The sequence below is a fragment of the Siphateles boraxobius genome, unplaced genomic scaffold (assembly GCF_051911475.1).
Source record: "Siphateles boraxobius isolate OS27281-9 unplaced genomic scaffold, OSU_SipBor_1 294, whole genome shotgun sequence".
NCBI classification, from domain to species: domain Eukaryota; kingdom Metazoa; phylum Chordata; class Actinopteri; order Cypriniformes; family Leuciscidae; genus Siphateles; species Siphateles boraxobius.
The window spans coordinates 1-17,961 of record NW_027508913.1 but is presented as its reverse complement, the minus strand read 5'-3'; the positions used below and the strand labels follow the sequence as shown (position 1 = coordinate 17,961).

The 17,961-nt window shown below is 37.7% G+C and overlaps 1 protein-coding gene across 5 annotated transcripts in view; it reads right to left on the bottom strand.

Annotated features, from left to right (window-relative positions):
* LOC143754088 (CMP-N-acetylneuraminate-beta-galactosamide-alpha-2,3-sialyltransferase 4-like) overlaps window positions 1-17,700 on the bottom strand; it is a 54,370-nt gene extending 36,670 nt beyond the window's left edge. Inside the window, exon 1 of one of the 5 annotated variants that reach the window (XM_077246999.1) lies at window positions 17,585-17,700. The gene's annotated coding sequence lies outside the window, so the exon portion shown is untranslated. Of the gene's footprint in view, window positions 1-16,814; window positions 17,201-17,584 lie in introns of those variants that run through there. The other 4 variants (XM_077247001.1, XM_077246998.1, XM_077247000.1 and 1 more) reach the window with 4 other exon arrangements.
* Between the last annotated feature and the right edge of the window lie 261 nt (window positions 17,701-17,961).

Below are 17,961 nucleotides of genomic sequence, written 5' to 3'. Positions count from 1 at the left end.
AAACATTTTCTGTTCCACAGAATTGAGGGTGAGTAAATGATGACAGAACCGTCCCTTTTCAGGCCTGCTGGTTCAAATTAAACTCAACACATACTCAGGAACTCTGATTGTGCACGAGTATTTATATATATACACAGTATATATAGCAGGGCGTGCAGTTCATATTAGCTACAATTTCTCTGCGTACTCAAGCCATTTCAGAGAATGCGTTTGTGGACTCTAATTAATCCCTAGTCATTTAAGGTGTAACATAAAGAGGGAGGGTTTTGATGTGCAGGGAAAGCTGTCCGTGAATCGGTGGAAAAAAGTGCTGTTGCTGCCAGATCTCGATCACCAAAAATCACAGAAAATTTGTATTTTATACAAAACAAACTTAACTAAAACAAATGGGGAAAAAAGTCATACCTGAAACTATTTTTACAGCGTTTCATTTTCTCCATAGGGAAATTTAATTTATGAAAACTTCTAAACCGTTAAAGACAGACCTATACAGTAACTATGAAAAACTGAAAAAAAAAAACCATCATGATATCAATAATAAACGCGACATAAAATTGATGCTGCAGTTTCTGATCTGTTCTGACCGTGCAATGATCGTGCGAACAACCTCGATCGTGCGAACAAGTCTCTCTGTGGTGAAAATCAGGTTTTTAATGTTGTTTATATGTCTATGCGGTGTTTTTAATATTATTTAGACAAACAAATTGCAAATTCATAAGTCAACACCATTGCTGAGTATTTTCTCCTTAAAACTGCAGTGAAAAAAAGACAGTCTTAAAAACACGGTTTGAAATAGCTGGTGTTTCTGACGTCACAAACCTTGTAACCAATCAGATCACGAGTGGGGGGGGGGGCTTTAGCATATCATTAACTGGTGTTAAGCAGGAGAGTCTCAAGAGAAGCCAGGTTATCTGGCTATATTTATTTTTTGATATGAATAATCAGGTACATAAATACAAGGAATTCAAGAAGTGCTGCACAGGGTGCAACTTCAGTATCTCGGTGCTCTTTGGGTGTAGGGATGGTTTCACTGATAAGAAAAAACACTCGAATACTCGAACAAAATATGTGGTAATACTTTATTTTGATGGTCCCTTTTGAGCATTCTGTTAACTATAAGTAACTTTGCAACTACATGTTAACTTATTCTCACCCTACCAGTCTACTAATACTCTACTAACACTCTAATGAGAGTTAGTAGACATGTAGGTGCAATGTTACTTATAGACAACAGAATGTGTTAAAGGGACCATACAAAATAAAGTGAAACCAAATATGTTGATCCAGGAACATGTCTTACTTGGCAAAATCACGGTGACCCAGACTTGAGTTTGGTTTGATAAATTCAAGAAGCGTGTTTTCTTTGAGCTGGTAAAATTAAAGGTTCAGTTGATATATCTGACTGTTTGTATGTATTTACAAAATTGAATACACGTGCAGTACAATTTAAAATTGAGGATTGCAGTGCATTGTCAATGCATCATGATATTGAATTGAACTGAATCGATGACATGATAATGGTAATCGAACCGAACCGTGAGAGCAGTGCTAGTAGGTTCACGCCCCTAGCTATAGCCTGACTGAAAATAGAATCCAATAATCTTGATAGGCTTGAGCTCACAGATCTGCTGTTTACCCTATTTAACCTTGGCTCTGCGTCCAGACACGACAACATTTAGCAGTCAGAGCAAAGTCCTTGTGTCCCAGCATGCTCAGCATTAAAGACCTTCTCTGAAACATGCGATTCTAAGTGAGGAACAATTAACGCATTTGACATTAACAAGCATACACAGCCATGAATATGTAAGTGAGTCCCCGCCACGGGGTCCTAGTCCCCAGCTCGGACTGCTGTGATTGAGTAACTCTAGTAAGCGCTGCACAATGGCAAGTGGAAATATTGGTTTAATTCAGCTATATGCTGTATGTTTGAACCAGAAACTGTTTCAAAAGAAGAAGAGGAAGAGCTAATTACACAGGGTCGTCTGCAAGTCGATATATCAGAAAGATAATGCATTTTATGTATTTGTCTCTACAATGTCGGACACATTACAGTAATTGATATGATTAGTATTTTACCTGACTATGTTATTATACAGCTAATAATGTGTTGCTAATGTTATACAAACCATGTTCCATTCACCATTTCAGTTCTGGTGTTGACTTATGAATTTGCAAATGGTTTGTCTTGAACCACATTAAAAACACCACATAGACATATAAACAACATTAAAAACTTGATTTCCACCAACATTTAACAACATCCTTTAATAACAAGTTCTTAGGATTCGGATCTTAGGTAATGTTTCTTCATAATTCTCATTTGAAATGTCATATGCAAATAATGCACCGGACAGATGTTCTCCCAACATGTATAGATGTTTAAAATAATAACCTCTCCTACGCACCCAACTTAAAGGGGTCACATAATGCCATTTTTTTACAAGTTAATATGAATCTTTAGGGTCTAAATGAAACCTTTGTAATATACTTTTATTAAAAATTCTCATTAGTATTTTAAGAAAACACTAATTTGACCTGCTCAAAAAACATCTCTGTTTTCAGCACTCCATTTCAGTGTATATGCCTTTAAATGACAATGAGCTTGCTGACTCCGCCCCTCTGTTCTTTGGGGCGTTTTTGACAATACCGCACGTGGAGTGTTGCCTTGACAACAGTTGATGGTATATAATGGGAAAGAATGGCAGCGGGAGTCTCTGAGGACACATCTGTAGTGTTGCCATACCAATTTGAACCGGAGTCGGACCCGGAACAAGATGGCGGCCCCGAAGAACTTTGACCATTAAGGCTAGAACAGGACGTTTCTGAATGGTTGGTTAGCGTAAAGTCACTTTGATCTATTTTTGTATGTACTGTCAGGGTAGAGTAGTGGGATACAAACGCTATGTGTTTACTGTATAGGTTAGTTCATAGACTGATTTATGTTGAAAAACTTTTTTTTGGTAAATGTAGGCTTGTCAGTGATGCGTAACGTTATCTCAGTGTTCGGTACAACTATCGTGACTGAAACATGTCCTGTCATGTCAGTAATGATTTTAGCAGTAGTTGAAGGATACCTAAGAATTTGTTGTCTGTTTATGTTAAGTGCAGTACGAAAATGTTTTATGTTTTACTTAGTGTTAGCACGTTAACTGTAACACCTGCGTACACAGTTTTTAATAACACAACAACCATAACTCGTTGTTCATTATAAACGTGGGATTATGAATTATATTGAGAACGTCGCAACGTTACATGCCGTAATGTACCCTGAGTGTAGGGCTGTCGCGATAACCGCAATATTGCAGTACCGCGCTACTGACAGGCCAACCGCAGAGGAATGCAAGTAACCGCAGCAACCGCGAACCGCGTTTTCTTTTTTCATAAGGCCACCTTTCGTGGTTCGTACCATGTGTATTGAATGTTAAATAAGTTAATAATGATAACAAGACTGCTTATCATGGTGATTTGTACAGAGGATTCGTGGATTTGGACTTAAGCCTAAACAGACAGTGAATGTGATCGACTGAGCGCGTGAGATTACCTGCGTCTGTTTTTGAAGTCAAGTCATGTATATTCGTGAAAAGGTTGCCGTTTCCAAGGAACGAAAAATATTTGTCGTAGGCTATTATTCTTTTAACGTGTAAGGGTATTTACCATGAATGGCGTCAGCGCTGGTCAGCATTACACAGCGTGAGGAAGCCGTGGGGGGAAAGCAGCGAGTCACGCATTGAATCAATGCCATTGGTCCCTATTAAGTGAAGCATTGCTTCAGCTTTGCCCAAAAGTGAAGCATTGCTGCCCAGCTGAGCCTTGAAAAGTGGAGCTCAAAGTTAAACAATAATTAGCACCTTGTTTCATTACATGTATCATTTAGGGATTAGCTTTTTTGAACGTTTTCGTTGAATGAACGGTTTAATGACTCACTCAGAGACAGTCCGTTGGCATAACAACTGCGCGCTGAGTGACAGCCTTTCAATGCGCGGAGACGCTGTTTAATTTCGGTTACATTGGTTACATTGTTTTTTTGTATGCTGACCACATCATAACACGTATTTATATAGCAACAAATAAATATAAATAAATAAATGGCGGTAAAACCGCATATCGCGCTATTGAGCAACTCACAATTACCGCAAGGGAAATTCCTTAACCGCGACAGCCCTACCTGAGTGTAAACATTAGCTGCATTCATCGTGAAGCGTGCAAGCGATTTGCAAAGATTAATATGTATCGTAAAAGGTTAATAAAACGTTATACTCACTTCTTCAGGAGGTGCAGCAGGAACACGAATAGTTGTTGTTTTCTGGACCAGCTTCTTAGCAAAACCAGCTTTATACTGACCCTCGTTTAAAAAGCAGTCTGGTGTGAAATGATTCGCGCAAACATGAATGCAGTTACGTTGATCGTGGGGAATATTCCCTTCCTAAACAAAACTAGCCACTGCTGTCAATCAACAACCGTGGGAGGATCGTCATGCGCCGTGTGACGTCGCACGGTGAAACGGCTCGATTTGAGACAGGGGAATACATATAAGGAGATTAAAACAAAAAAACTGGATGGATTTGTATCATTATATGATGGTTGTGAACAGGCACTGCCAACACACATTTCAGTACAATCAACTTGTAAAAGTGCATGTACCATTATATGACCCCTTTAATGAAACTAAAGTTTTAGCATCAATCCCATCCCTAAATCGTGTAATTACACCTAACCCTATCCCCTCTCTGGATCGCTCAAGCCTTCCATTCTGTTCTGCACACTTCCAATGTAAAAAACACAGAGGTGCATTCAGGTGTTTCTAATGAGCTCCACATGCTGCAGGGCCGGGAGCCCATCCACACACAACCTCTCAAACAATGGTGGTCTGTGTGGCAAACGGAGAGCAAACAGAAAAAGGGGTGCTGGTAGGTTAGTGGTAAAGGTATGGGCTGGTCAACCATATTTTGTCTGACACCAGGTATATTCATATTTTGAGCACTGCCTCAGTATTATGGACGTAACCTAGCTGTATAATATTGATATTGTGTCTGTGTGTGTTCATGGCATTATCATTTAATGGTTAAAAGTGCATAGCTTCTGAAATTCTCATGTGATAGTCGACGCATGAAAGTCTTGCAATGCAATGTACTTGCACTTCAAAGAGTAATAATAAGCTTGATAAAAAAAAAATGCAACACATTCTGGCAAGGGTCTCTTAATGTGCCCCTATTATGCTAATTTAAAGGCTCCTGGTTTTGTTTTGGAGTCTCCTACAACAGCTTTACATGCATCAAAGGTCGAAGAACATTTTCTTTCAAGTTCATTTTCTCATAACATGCATTGCACAATACCACATTTTTCAATGATTCTCAAAAGATCCGGATGAATCAGTCTCTCTAAATTCCTCCTTTGCGGTTAAGAATCGATTCTTTAATTTGGGATACAATAACTTTAGCCTATTTATTGTGCACTTTCGACTTTGCAACTTTGCAGAGCGTTTATATCCACAAACAGCTTTACACGCTGCATGAAAGGGAATATTAGAAAAACCATAATTGGGGCCCTTTAAAGTTATGAACAAACATTATCCCAGTAACGTTAATTGAACGTTTGTTCAAAATTATCTGATCTTTAATAATGTTCTCAAATGTTGTGTTGACTAATGTTCTTTAGCACAAACACATTATTTACACATTGTTTTTCTGAAATGTTTTGGACGTTCATCTAACATTTTTTTTAAGTTACTACTTGTTTCAGAACGTTTAGAGGAGATTTAAAAAGTAATATTCGCAAAATATTTTCAGAATGATAATGTTGATATTCCTCAATTAAATAATTAATACACATAAAGGGGCGGGGCCTGGTTGAGTTAGTTAGTAGTGTGTTGAAAACGGGTGCTTATGGTAAGGGGCGGGACATTTCACAAACACACTCAAAGCGTTCGACCAATCACAACACACTGCTCCAACCAACCAATCAGAGCACAGTGTGCTTTTCAGAAGGAGGGGCTTCATAGAGACAGGAACTAAACAGAGCGTTACTGACAGACTGGGAAGAGAGGAGCTGCAACGATGGAGAATATGGGGAAATAATCAACAGCCCAACAAACAACATCAAGACTTTGTAAAAAGGCATAATAGGTCTTCTTTAAATGTCATATAGTTCATAACGCAATCGCAATACACAACAAAATAATCACAGTATAATGTTTGATGCATCCATATATATATATATATATATATATATATATATATATATATACACACACACAGTGCTAAGCATAAGTGAACACACCTAAACTAAAGTTGACTAAAGAGAGGAATAAAAAATTATCAAAAAATAATCTTTTGGAAATGTATCTTACTCCCTTAATTAAAAAAATGAGGAAAAATCCAACCTTTAAGACACCAATTTTCTTTGTGAATGAATAATGTATCGTAAACAAATAAATGTTGTTCCTTAAAATACAGGTTGCATAAGTCAGCACTCCCCTATGTTAAATTCCCATAGAGACAGGCAGATTTTTATTTTTAAAGGCCAGTTATTATATGGATCAAGAATAATATGCATAATGATAAAGTTCCCTTGGCCTTTGGAATTAAAAAAGCCCAATATCATCACGTACCCTTCACATACCTAGAGATTGGAATGGGGAACTTTCCATAAGATCATCTCTCAATGCAAATCACACCAGCTATTAGACTAACTGAAATAAAACCATGCCAATCTCTGGGTATGGTGAAGTGTGTGTGATGGTGTGGGGCTATTTTAATTCAAAAGGCCAAGAGAACTTTATCAGGATGCATAGTATCCTGGATCCATGACACAACTGGCCTTTAAAGGAACACTCCACCGTTTTTGAAATAGGGCTTACTCACCATCTCACCTACATTTAGAAAGGTGGGCAAACGCATTTTTGTCTCAGCGCATGCATTGTTTTAGTTTGGCAGCTTAGCTTAGCATAATGAATGGAATCCTTTGTTGCCAGATAGCATGTTGTGAGTAAAAGTGTTAAAAAAATATAATAAAATTAACGAATTACTTCTTGTGGCCTGCGTATTCACAACGAGTACAAATAGCAGTGCAGATTAAGACTAGGTGATTTCCTAGGCAGAGATTGACTTGGGACTATATTGGGGTGAAGCACAGGCGAAGCACTGCTACTTGGGCGCAGAGATATCACGCAACACCTGAAATCCCCCAACTTCCGTCAACATACCGGCGTGACCTGCACCGAGTATCTTCGCTTTTGGATTGTGTTGAGTTTGAGAAATTACAGCTACAGTTACTGCAAACATGGTAATTGCCTGCATAGCAAAAGGTTGTGAGAATTAGGGGTGTAACGAAACACAAAACTGAAGGTTCGGTTCTTCCCACGGTTTTGACGTCTCGGTTCGGTTTAGAAAGCTAAAATTGTTTGTTTTTTTTGTTTTTTTAAACACTGGTTTAATGAAAAAATTGTGTCTTTGTCTTTAAATTAATTCAATTACAATTAAACTTTCCCAAGCATAAAAAAAAGATCTGCTAACGTTAATGCTGTAAACTAGGGAGCCCGCACATTACTATTACATTAAAGGTTAACATTAGAGCCTAGATTTCTGGCCTAAATTCAGATGCTATTTATTTTTTAGATATAATAATCAACACCCAACACATTGTATGAAAACAATTAAACTGAACATAAGGCGGTTTTTGCATTTTGTTTTTACTCTAATTCGTTATTGAAATATAATAATTTACACAGTTGCTGTAATTTTCATGAAAGATATTTTAAACATACATTAAATAATCAAGATATCATTAACAGGTTAAGTAAAATATAGCCTAATATAGTGCATTTATTTAGTGCAAGAGTTCATTTGGATGACTAGCCTGCTGAGGTAAATATAATGCTATGTGAAAAACTAAGCTGTTTTATTGACGTCTTTCCGCTGCTGAAACACTGTTTGAGCGATTGGGATGCCTTTCAGTAAGTATAGTGTATCTTTCAACATACCTTCAGGTGACCATTCATGTTTATTCTGTAACTGAGGAAGAGATGATGGCGTTTACTCGAGCTAGTACAGTGATCTGTCACGCCACATCAGAGAGCGCCAAAACGGCATTTATTGTTTGAATTTCGTGATCAAATAGACAGAATTTGAAAGATTATACCTTAATTATTATTATTGATGCAAACCGATGACCGTTTGACCGATGGTTGACCGTCTCAACGTTAACCGATCAAAGTTGTCGGTAGTCGGTTAAAAAAAAAAAGTGATCTCTAAATTAGGCTATTATAGACAGTGGACAAAACGCTACTACAGTTAGCCATCTTGCCTGTTTGTACTTAATAAACCAATAAAAACATTTGGTGCGAGGTCACAGCGTTTGGGTTCGCGCGCTCACAAGGTTTGCGAAAAGTAAAGGCTACAGGCTAAAACACTGGAGGTTAGAGCAAGGGCAGACGACAGGATGAAGCGTGCAAAGAAACGTAAGGTGTGGGACCATTTCACCAAAAATAATGATACAGTAAGTTGCAACTTGTGTGATACAGTGCTTAAATACAGTAGTAATACTGTAGAAATACATTACATCTACATTTCAGTGGTAACAGATAAGGTGATGATGATCATCATCTTTCTTTATTATTGTTAGTACTAACGTTACCTCAAACTAAGCGGAGTCTCTTCGGAGCTGTCATTTTCTTAAATGAGACGCTGCAATGTTTCAAATGAGCTTCTAACGCTAGACCAACGCCTTTATTTTCAACGCGATCACCTTGTACCCAAACCATTTCGAAACTAAGGAGCCATTTGTCCTCCGATTACATACAAGCTCCTCAGCCCCGCGTTTGCGGGACTCATGTTTCGCGCTGTAGGGGATTTTAAAAAAGTGACGTGAGTGGAAGCGCTGCGCCGGGACAGTGTGTGTGTGTGTGTGTGTGTGTGTGAGCGGGAGGCAGAGAGAGATGCGACAGAGTTGCGAAATTGCAGGCGCGGCTCGAAATGGCTGTTATTTCAAATAGCGTGGCATATTTTTTTAAACTAAAAATTTAGTTTCAACCGGCTAATGAGGCTCGGTGGTCGGTCAAGAACATTTTTAGTTTTCGCCATCCCTACTTATTATCGAAAGTAACAAAGCACGGAGCTTGCTATTATATGGTTTAAATGGAGATTAGGCTACAAGACTGAATTCGTTGTGTTACACATAAGACATGAGGTCCGCTGGCCGGGGTAGCAGGGGGCGGGGCGTGTTCGGTACGCCATGAGAGAATCGCAATTCGTATCGTAGGTTCTGTATCACGGTTTTTCGGTTCGGTTTGAATATCGCTACACCCCTAGTGAGAATGAGCAAAGGACATACACTCACACCACCAGTTTGTGTTGGCTCTTATCCTCACGTCCTCTGGCTGTTGAGCGATCGCAAACTCCTCCTGTCGGTCTATTTCCAAAGCTGGCAGCTCCTCTTCTGAAAACTCTGGTTCATAGAGGTATGGTTCTGGATCTTGACTGTCTGAGAAGTCACCCTCTTCGTCTCTCACTAAATCCGCCATGTTCATCACCATTCACTATGTCTACTGTAGGAAAAATAGCCAGCTACTATTCACGCCGGTATGTTGACGGATTTCAGGTGTTGCGTGATATCTCTGCGCCCAAGTAGCAGTGCTTCGCCTGTGCTTCACCCCAATATAGTCCCAAGTCAATCTCTGCCTAGGAAATCACCTAGTCTTAATCTGCATTGCTATGTGTACTCGTTGTGAATACACAGGCCACAAGAAGTAATTAGTTTTTTTTGTTTTTTTTTTTTTATCACTTTTACTGACAACATGCTATCTGGCAACAAAGGATTCCATTCATTATGCTAAGCTAAGCTAACGGTGGCTCTGCCAAACTAAAACAATGCATGCACTGAGACAAAAATGCATTTACCCACCTATCTAAATGTAGGAAAGAAGGTGAATAAGCCCTATTTCAAAAATAGGTGGAGTGTTCCTTTAAAAATAAATATCTGCCTGCCTCTATGGGAATTTAACATAGGGGTGTCCTGACTTATGCACCCTGTATTTTAAGGAAGAACATTTATTTATTTACGATACATTATTCATTCACAAAGAAAATTGGTGTCCTTAAAGGTTGGATTTTTCCTATTTTTTTTAATTAAGGCATTAAGATCAAAGACCAGTGTTCACTTATGCTAAGCACTGTATATATATATATATATATATAAATTATTTAAAAATGAAAAAGTGATAAAGTAATCGTAAAAACAAAAAAAATCATTAGCATTAATTAATTTAGTCGCATCTGACTTGATTTTAACATGCCTTAAAAGGGATAGTTCATCCAATTCTGAAAATTCTGTCATCATTTACTCACTCTCAAGTTGTTCCAAACCTGTATGAGTTTCATTCTTCTGCTGAAACAGAATCTGGGTAACCAAAGAGTTGACGATAGCTAGCTATTGACTTCCATAGCCTGGGGGGAAAAAATACTATGGAAGTCAATGGCTACTATCAACTTTCTGGTTACCCACATTCTTCAAAATATCTTCTTATGAGTAACTGATGACAGAATTTTCATTTTTGGGTGAACTATATGTTGTTGTACTGTCACACACATACGTCTTCTGGGTAATTTCGTGTTCTGAGGAAAACCTAAACTGTCACATGATTATCTCACAAAACCATGCACAGCTTGGCCCTCTATCAGCAGGACCACGAGTCAATGTTGCATTTAACTATTTGCTTGGGACAAGGCCTAGACTTTTGACATTTGAAGAACTTGTGATTCTTCATGAGCAAAACAAAACTCTGTGCGTCAATGTAAGCGTAACATTAAGTGAATAACTATTTGATACCTATTTCAAATCTCTCAATGTGTGTACTGTAAGTGTGTGATGATCACAATGGTAAAGGTTATTACGTTTTAAAGTAAACATTGTAAACATTTGGTAAATGGACTGCATTTATATAGCGCTTTCACAGACCCAATGGCCACCAAAGCGCTTTACATATTTGCCTCTCATTCACCCATTCACACACCGACGGCGGTGTCAGCCGTGCAAGGCGCCATCCAGCTCGTCGGGAGCAGAATTTAGGGTTAGGTGTCTTGCTCATGGACACCTCGACACTTGATCAGGGGGAACCGGGGATCGAACCACCAACCTTTCGGTTTGTAGACAACCTACATGAACCACTGAGACACTGCCGGCCCACATGATCATTTGTATCCACATGAAACAGATCAAAGTCTAACTTTCGATCCAGTTTGCAAACATTACAACACTTTACAGAGACAGACCTCATCTGAGCAAAAACGAGGAAAAGCATTCAAAGGAGGAGCCACCTCAAACATCCTGTCTCAAATCCTCACTGCAAATACATTACTGTGGAAATCCATTGAAATGTATTTAAGATAACTCAAGATGTTTCTTACACAAGGCTTATTGTAGAAGGAGAAGACTTGTGTAAGAAACATTGTGCAAGTGCAACTTCTCACATGAGCAAGTAAAAAAAAATGCTTATTTAAACAAATGTTTTGACAAGTAACCATTGTCTGCTGTCCGCCTTATTTTGCAACAGGACATCATCTATGTTTTGTGAGAGTGCGAGACTTTTAAATAATTAGCTGTAATAAGTAAATAACTGGAAGTATTATCAAAGTGCAGAAAATGGTAAAACTGTTTGTGCTACAAAACAATGAGATGATGAATACAATACTGTAATTAATTAAAATAATATGATAAGAAATACTAGTTTGCGATATTAAAGGGATGGTTCACCCAAAAATGAAAATTAGTTATTTTAGTCGATAAAGTTTTAAATATGGATATTTTTCTTACACGAATACATCGCTTCACTTCAGAAGGCCTTTATTAACCCCCCGGAGACGTTTCGAGCACTTTTATCACGGATGGATAATATAACTCCGATTGTATTCGTCTGAAAGAAGAATGTCATATACACCTAGGATGACTTCAGGGTGAGTAAATCATGGCAGGGCTCTACAATGCGACCATTTCAGTCAAAAAGAACAAGACGTTGAACAAGAACAAGAGGTTGGTGCTGTTGTTCCTTGTAAGAAGCAGAAAATATCAGTGACGGGTAACGTTAAACAGTACAGGTTGAAAAAAACAATGCCTAGACACTTTTCCGTGGCTACAATACGAGCAAGATAAAGATGTTATGCTGTGCAAATACTGCAAAGAAGCTGGTGCAGAGTTAGCAGGGCCAACAATGTTTGTGTGCGGACATTCACACTTCAAGCAAGAATCGCTAGTGAAGCACGGCAATTCCCAGCGTCATTTACGCTGCAGGGACATATTCATGAGCAGAAGCTCTCCGACAACTAAAAATCTAATTCAACACTGCATACATAATTGCCAAAGAAGAGATCCCATTCATAATATTTGGGCCATTAATTTTGTTTCAGAAGAAAAACTGTGTAGATATCAACCCTACGTACGACAACAATAATTGTGTTCAGCAGTGAGTGCAGATGTAAATTTAGAGTAGGGCTGAAACGATTCCTCGAGTTACTCGAGTTACTCGATTACAAAAATTACAAGATTACAAAACTCTGCCTCGAAGCCTTGTTAAATTCCTATGACGCGCACTATACGCGCGGCGCAGGGATTTGATTGTTTCACACGGACCGTTTATTCACACGGACCTGTTCAGGAAGCATATATTTTGAATTTAGTTGGCGCGATTGCTGAGAATAAATATGTAAATAAACGGCAGAAATTGTCTAAAGTGTGGGATCATTACACACTTAATACACTTAACTCACTGAAACAAGGTAACGGGGTCTAAGCCTATTGATGTTCGCTGATTTTAATCCCATACTGTATTTGTAGCGATGTCGTGATGCGGTTTGACTAGATATGATTTTTAGCTTTGATGACATTTTTAAGTAGTAAACGTAACTATCACGTTCAATTGCAAGAGAGTATAGCCTAAAAAAAGCACACGTCAGTCAGACCGATTGCAGCAATGCATCACATATGCTTAAACTTTTATGTAGCCACGCAACAATAATTTCAGCATGCATTCACTGTACACACCGGGACGTGATGGAGGAACAAATATTGTATTGCAGTTTTTGCGAAACCTTGTTTGTATTTCACGTCTGACAAATAGTTACAGACAACAACAAAAAATTAAAGTCCCCAGCCTGTTGGTTTTTAATAAAGATTCGGAGTAGCCTACTCATTTTTCAGTTAAAACACACGGAACAAAAAGTGCGTCAGCTTTTTCAACAACAAGTCACGTTACAGCTCTTCTTCAGCGTTAAACTACCAGAATACAAAAATATGCTTAGATGCTTAGAGTGGTTATATTATAAAATCTTAAAGGAAAATTCACATATGAGATAGCTTTATAACTTGCATACTATATAACTTATAGTATAAAACGAATAACAGCTTTAACGGAAATAGACACAAGTTTAAAATAACTATTCTGTTAATAAAACACACACACAAAAAAATATCCGAATACTCGATTAATCGATCGATTAAGTGCTAGATTAATCGATTAGCCTACAAAAAGAATCGATAGCTGCAGCCCTAATTTAGGGCTTTAATAAGGAATTTATTCTGTTATCATTAAATTTATTATTCATTTATTATCATTCTTTCAGAACACACTTGAAGGTATTTTCAATATTATCGGTCTATAACGACATTTGGGTTGGTAAATGGCATAATTTTTATTTTTTGGTGACTGTCCATTTAAATACATTTTAGGACTACACTTCAGCGTCTGTGCATTGTGTATTTGTGCACAGGGTTCCAGACTGCGACCATTTTTTGAGAATGTGCGAGTTAAAATGTTATGTGGTCGCATTTGTTCAAAGTGAACGAGTAGGCTACATCATGAATCCATTTTCCAAACCGTGTTTTTGACTTATTCTGAATCACTACGGTACGCCTATAATAAGTGTTTATATATTCGGACTATTTTATCCCGGGGTCGTCTCGGCTGCGGAGTAGCCCAATGCCTGCGTGACTCGCCATAGACATTGACGGAGAGAAGTTCCGTCCACAATGTTCTTCCGCAAGACACGTGCATTTTATTTATTGACGAACGTAGACGTCACGCGCATTTCACACTGATGGTGAAACGCACCAATTACGAATTCACGAATTAAGGCATATAAAAATGATAAAAATGGTCTCACGAAACACAGAGCCCCTTCCTCCTACGTCTTTTCAGCGGTTATATTTTCCTCTGTCGAACGATTACACTCATGATCGCTCGACAGAGGAAAAGGAAATTATTATAAAATGCAGAAGGTAAGGAGTGTGAGATTTCTGCTTTTTGTTAAAACTATAAACTTTGATAACGAAAAATCTGTATCAGTTTATTATAATACTCTAATCTTTTAAAATGCAATGCATACATTTGAATGTTTAATGGTTTTTAAAAGATAGAAAGATGATAATACACCGATAGATAGATAGATAGATAGATAGATAGATAGATAGATAGATAGATAGATAGATAGATAGATAGAAATAAATAAATTTGAGATTTTATATAGATTGTATATAATTCAAATGTAAAATGCTTAAAATTACAGATTAAAATTACTGTCCAAAATCCATGAAAATCCTGAAATTTGGCAATGATAATTAATATATTAGCCTACAGGTATTTCTGCTGCAACCCAGAAAGCCTTTGCTAGCCTTGGTCCATTAAAACCACTATTCACCAACATGCATTGATTAATCCCATGGCATGTAGCAAAAAAAAAAAAAAAGTGCGACCAAATCATATGCTGGTGCGACCAACTGAGAAAGTTGGTAGCACCAGTGCAACCAGTGGAAAAGTTAGTCTGGAGCCCTGGGGCATATGAAATGTATGAATGTATGCATGTTTTTTTGTGTTTTCTGAGGACAGCCAGTGAAATTGTTTTTCTAAAACTGAAAATTTTAAATATTTATAAGGTAAACTTCTGTCACACGCTGTGTTTCTGAATTCTCTTTTCTCATGCTCTCCATACTTGTGCATGGTATACAGTATGTGGCACAGTAACATTGTGTCGTTTAAGAAAAAAAAACATTTTAATTGTCTGTGCTCCTATTTTTTTTTAATTAAGAGGACAAGTGCTCATAATAAAAAATGTGATACCGTAGAACCCTGCATGGGCTAATTTTCATTTTTGGGTGAACTATCCCTTTAAGCATTATAAAAGGCTGCTTTTGTGCAGCTAAAACAACTGTGGATGACACCGGAGGTCAGACAAATTCACGTTACAATTGGTCTGTGCCCGTGCATTCAGTAAGAATGATTCTAGGATGATGTCAAAAACTGTAGATAATAACATTATTATAATGATACATAATACTAATACTAATAAACAAATCAACTTTACATTTATGACTAAAAAACGGTTTCAAACATTATACTTAAAATGTGTCTGACATATTTGCATTTATGTCTAACAAACCTGTTTGCAAGACAACATCTTATATTTGCCTTGCAAAATGCCATAGATAAATATTGACACTGGGCGTAATTTCAGCTGATTCACAGTTTGTATTAACAGCGTAAAAGACGCATTAAATAAAAGGAGTTTAGCAAAGAAAGGAGTGCACACTGCTAAAAGATGAAGCTGGTCTTAGCTGGTCTCCTATCCTGGTTTTAGGAGATCCTGGGTCCTGGTCACCTTAGCCAAACCAGATAAATGGCAGTTAGACCATATGAACATCTTTGCAGACTTGGAGAGTAGACCAGCATAACTCAGCTAAGACCAGAAAGACATCTTAGTATGACTTTTACTGGTCTGTTGGCTGGTTTTAAAGGGGTTTGGATACTTTCCTTTGCTGATAGGCCAGATAAAGACTAGCTTGGCCAGTCTGGGAGACCAACAAGACCAGTTAAAACCATCGTAAACCTGTAAGAGTACAATACTGTTCTATCATTTATGAATAACTACACAGGAACAAATGAGTAACGAGCTATTAACATTCAAGTAACTAACAAGAATTAACGAATTAGTCATTTATAACGCTCGGTTGTGGTAGTTCGTTATCAATAATATTTGTTCATACCTCCCAGATGACTACTAAGAGCTACTAAATACAGGTTCAAAACTAATGTGTATAATGTTCATTTTAAAGTGACGATCATGGTAACCCACTAGTAATGACTAAAGTATATCCAAATCCTTCATTAGAATGAGATTTGGATCAGTATTCATGATAACTCTTTGAAACATGAAAAATGAAAACTGTCAGAGTCAATGTAAGCCTTTTTTAACGTTGTGATGACATCCTTCTTTCGAGTTTCTTGTTAGTTAATAGTAGTTACTAGCATTTCACATTTGTAATGTAGTTTTCAATTATTGAGGGAGCAGTATTTTAAAGTGTTAGCGATTAAAGCGTCAGGTAAATGTCAGAAAACCAAATAGACTAGACTAACTTCATCACCAACTAACGGATAGATATTGCATAATCAACTGGCAACAACGCCTTTAAAAGGTTCGTATCCGATAAATATTTGTTTTACATTAAAAAAAGAGATATAAGAGGTCTTTGACAATGTTACACTTTAACATTGGAAACAATGTAACATTCTATGTTCTATGATAACGTTCTGTTACACTGGAAACAATGTAAGAATCTGGTCTTGCTGACAAGACATTATGTCGAAAACAATGTCGAGAACTGCTCAAAAATAACTGTATTATTTTTCAGTTTCAGCTCGAGGCCACAGATGTAGACTATGTCTCAAAACTTAGTGAACTGCCTACATAGACAGCATGTTCGGGTCTCATCAACATGGAGAATAAAGGCAGCGAGAATAAAGCTAAACTTACTGTATGAAACGTAAATCAACTTACCAGCATGCGCGTATCTAGATACAGATAAAAAACACAATGATAGTCCGGATAGTCCTCCCTCTCCTCCCAGATCGAGCTCGCTGTACAGTCACATCATACGGGGAAAGTTGAGACATTCACTGCGCGCGCACGGGCGTCTTTGCTCTTCTAGTGGGAAGCGCCGTTAGATTACTTCACTGATTTCAGCGTCACGTTGAAATACGCGGAATGGAAACAATCGCTTCTTTTGGCTCCCAATAATATTAAAATCTTTCGGTCGCTGTTTTCGGAAGGTTCCTTCAGTGGGGTCACCATTCATCACTGTACTGCACAGAGAGTACCCTACCCAGTACCCACTGAAGACTGTCCACAGGCGCATGCGCATTCGCGAACGACTGGTGGATGACATGTGAGAAACCCCTGTCGTTCAAATTATTGTGGAACTGAAAACTGTACCGGATATATTCATCATATTTTCTGATGGACACGTTTGTTGTTTTATTAATCGTCAAAGTTCCAAAAGCAGTTAAGTTTTCATCGTTGAAGGCCTAAGATTTATATTAAAAACAGTAAATTTGTTTTTATATGACAATAAGAGTTGAAGAGGGCTGTGGAGAAGTTGTTTTAGTCCAAAAAACCTATCTGTAAACATCATTAAAATAAGATAAAGTACCTTTAAAAAAAAGTTTAGAAAATAAACAAAATATTATCAATATAATGTGCATCACTAAAGGAGTGTTCACATTTCCATTACTCACACAAATAAACACATGTGATGAGAGAGGACTTACCGTGTTGATATATGAACTACTCTATCAGCCTTCAGACCTTCAAAACTGAACAGACGTGGGTGTTTTGATTTCTTTAGTTAATAATTTAATTGAGGTGGAAAAGCAAAAAAAAAAAAAAAAAAAAAAAAAGGAGATACTATCCAGGGTGGTTTGGCAACAGTATTGCGCAAGTCATTACGTCAATAGCTGGGAAAACCAACTCCACTTTACAAATATTATCCGGAGACATTTCTTCCATGCTTTTGTTGGACATGACTATAATAATCAGTCATCTTCAGTGGCTGTGGTTCCACTTCAGCAGGACGGCTTCTGGGAATATCACATCATCCTGGCTTGCAGAAATCGTCTCCTGCATGGGGGCTTTGCTAAAAGCCCCA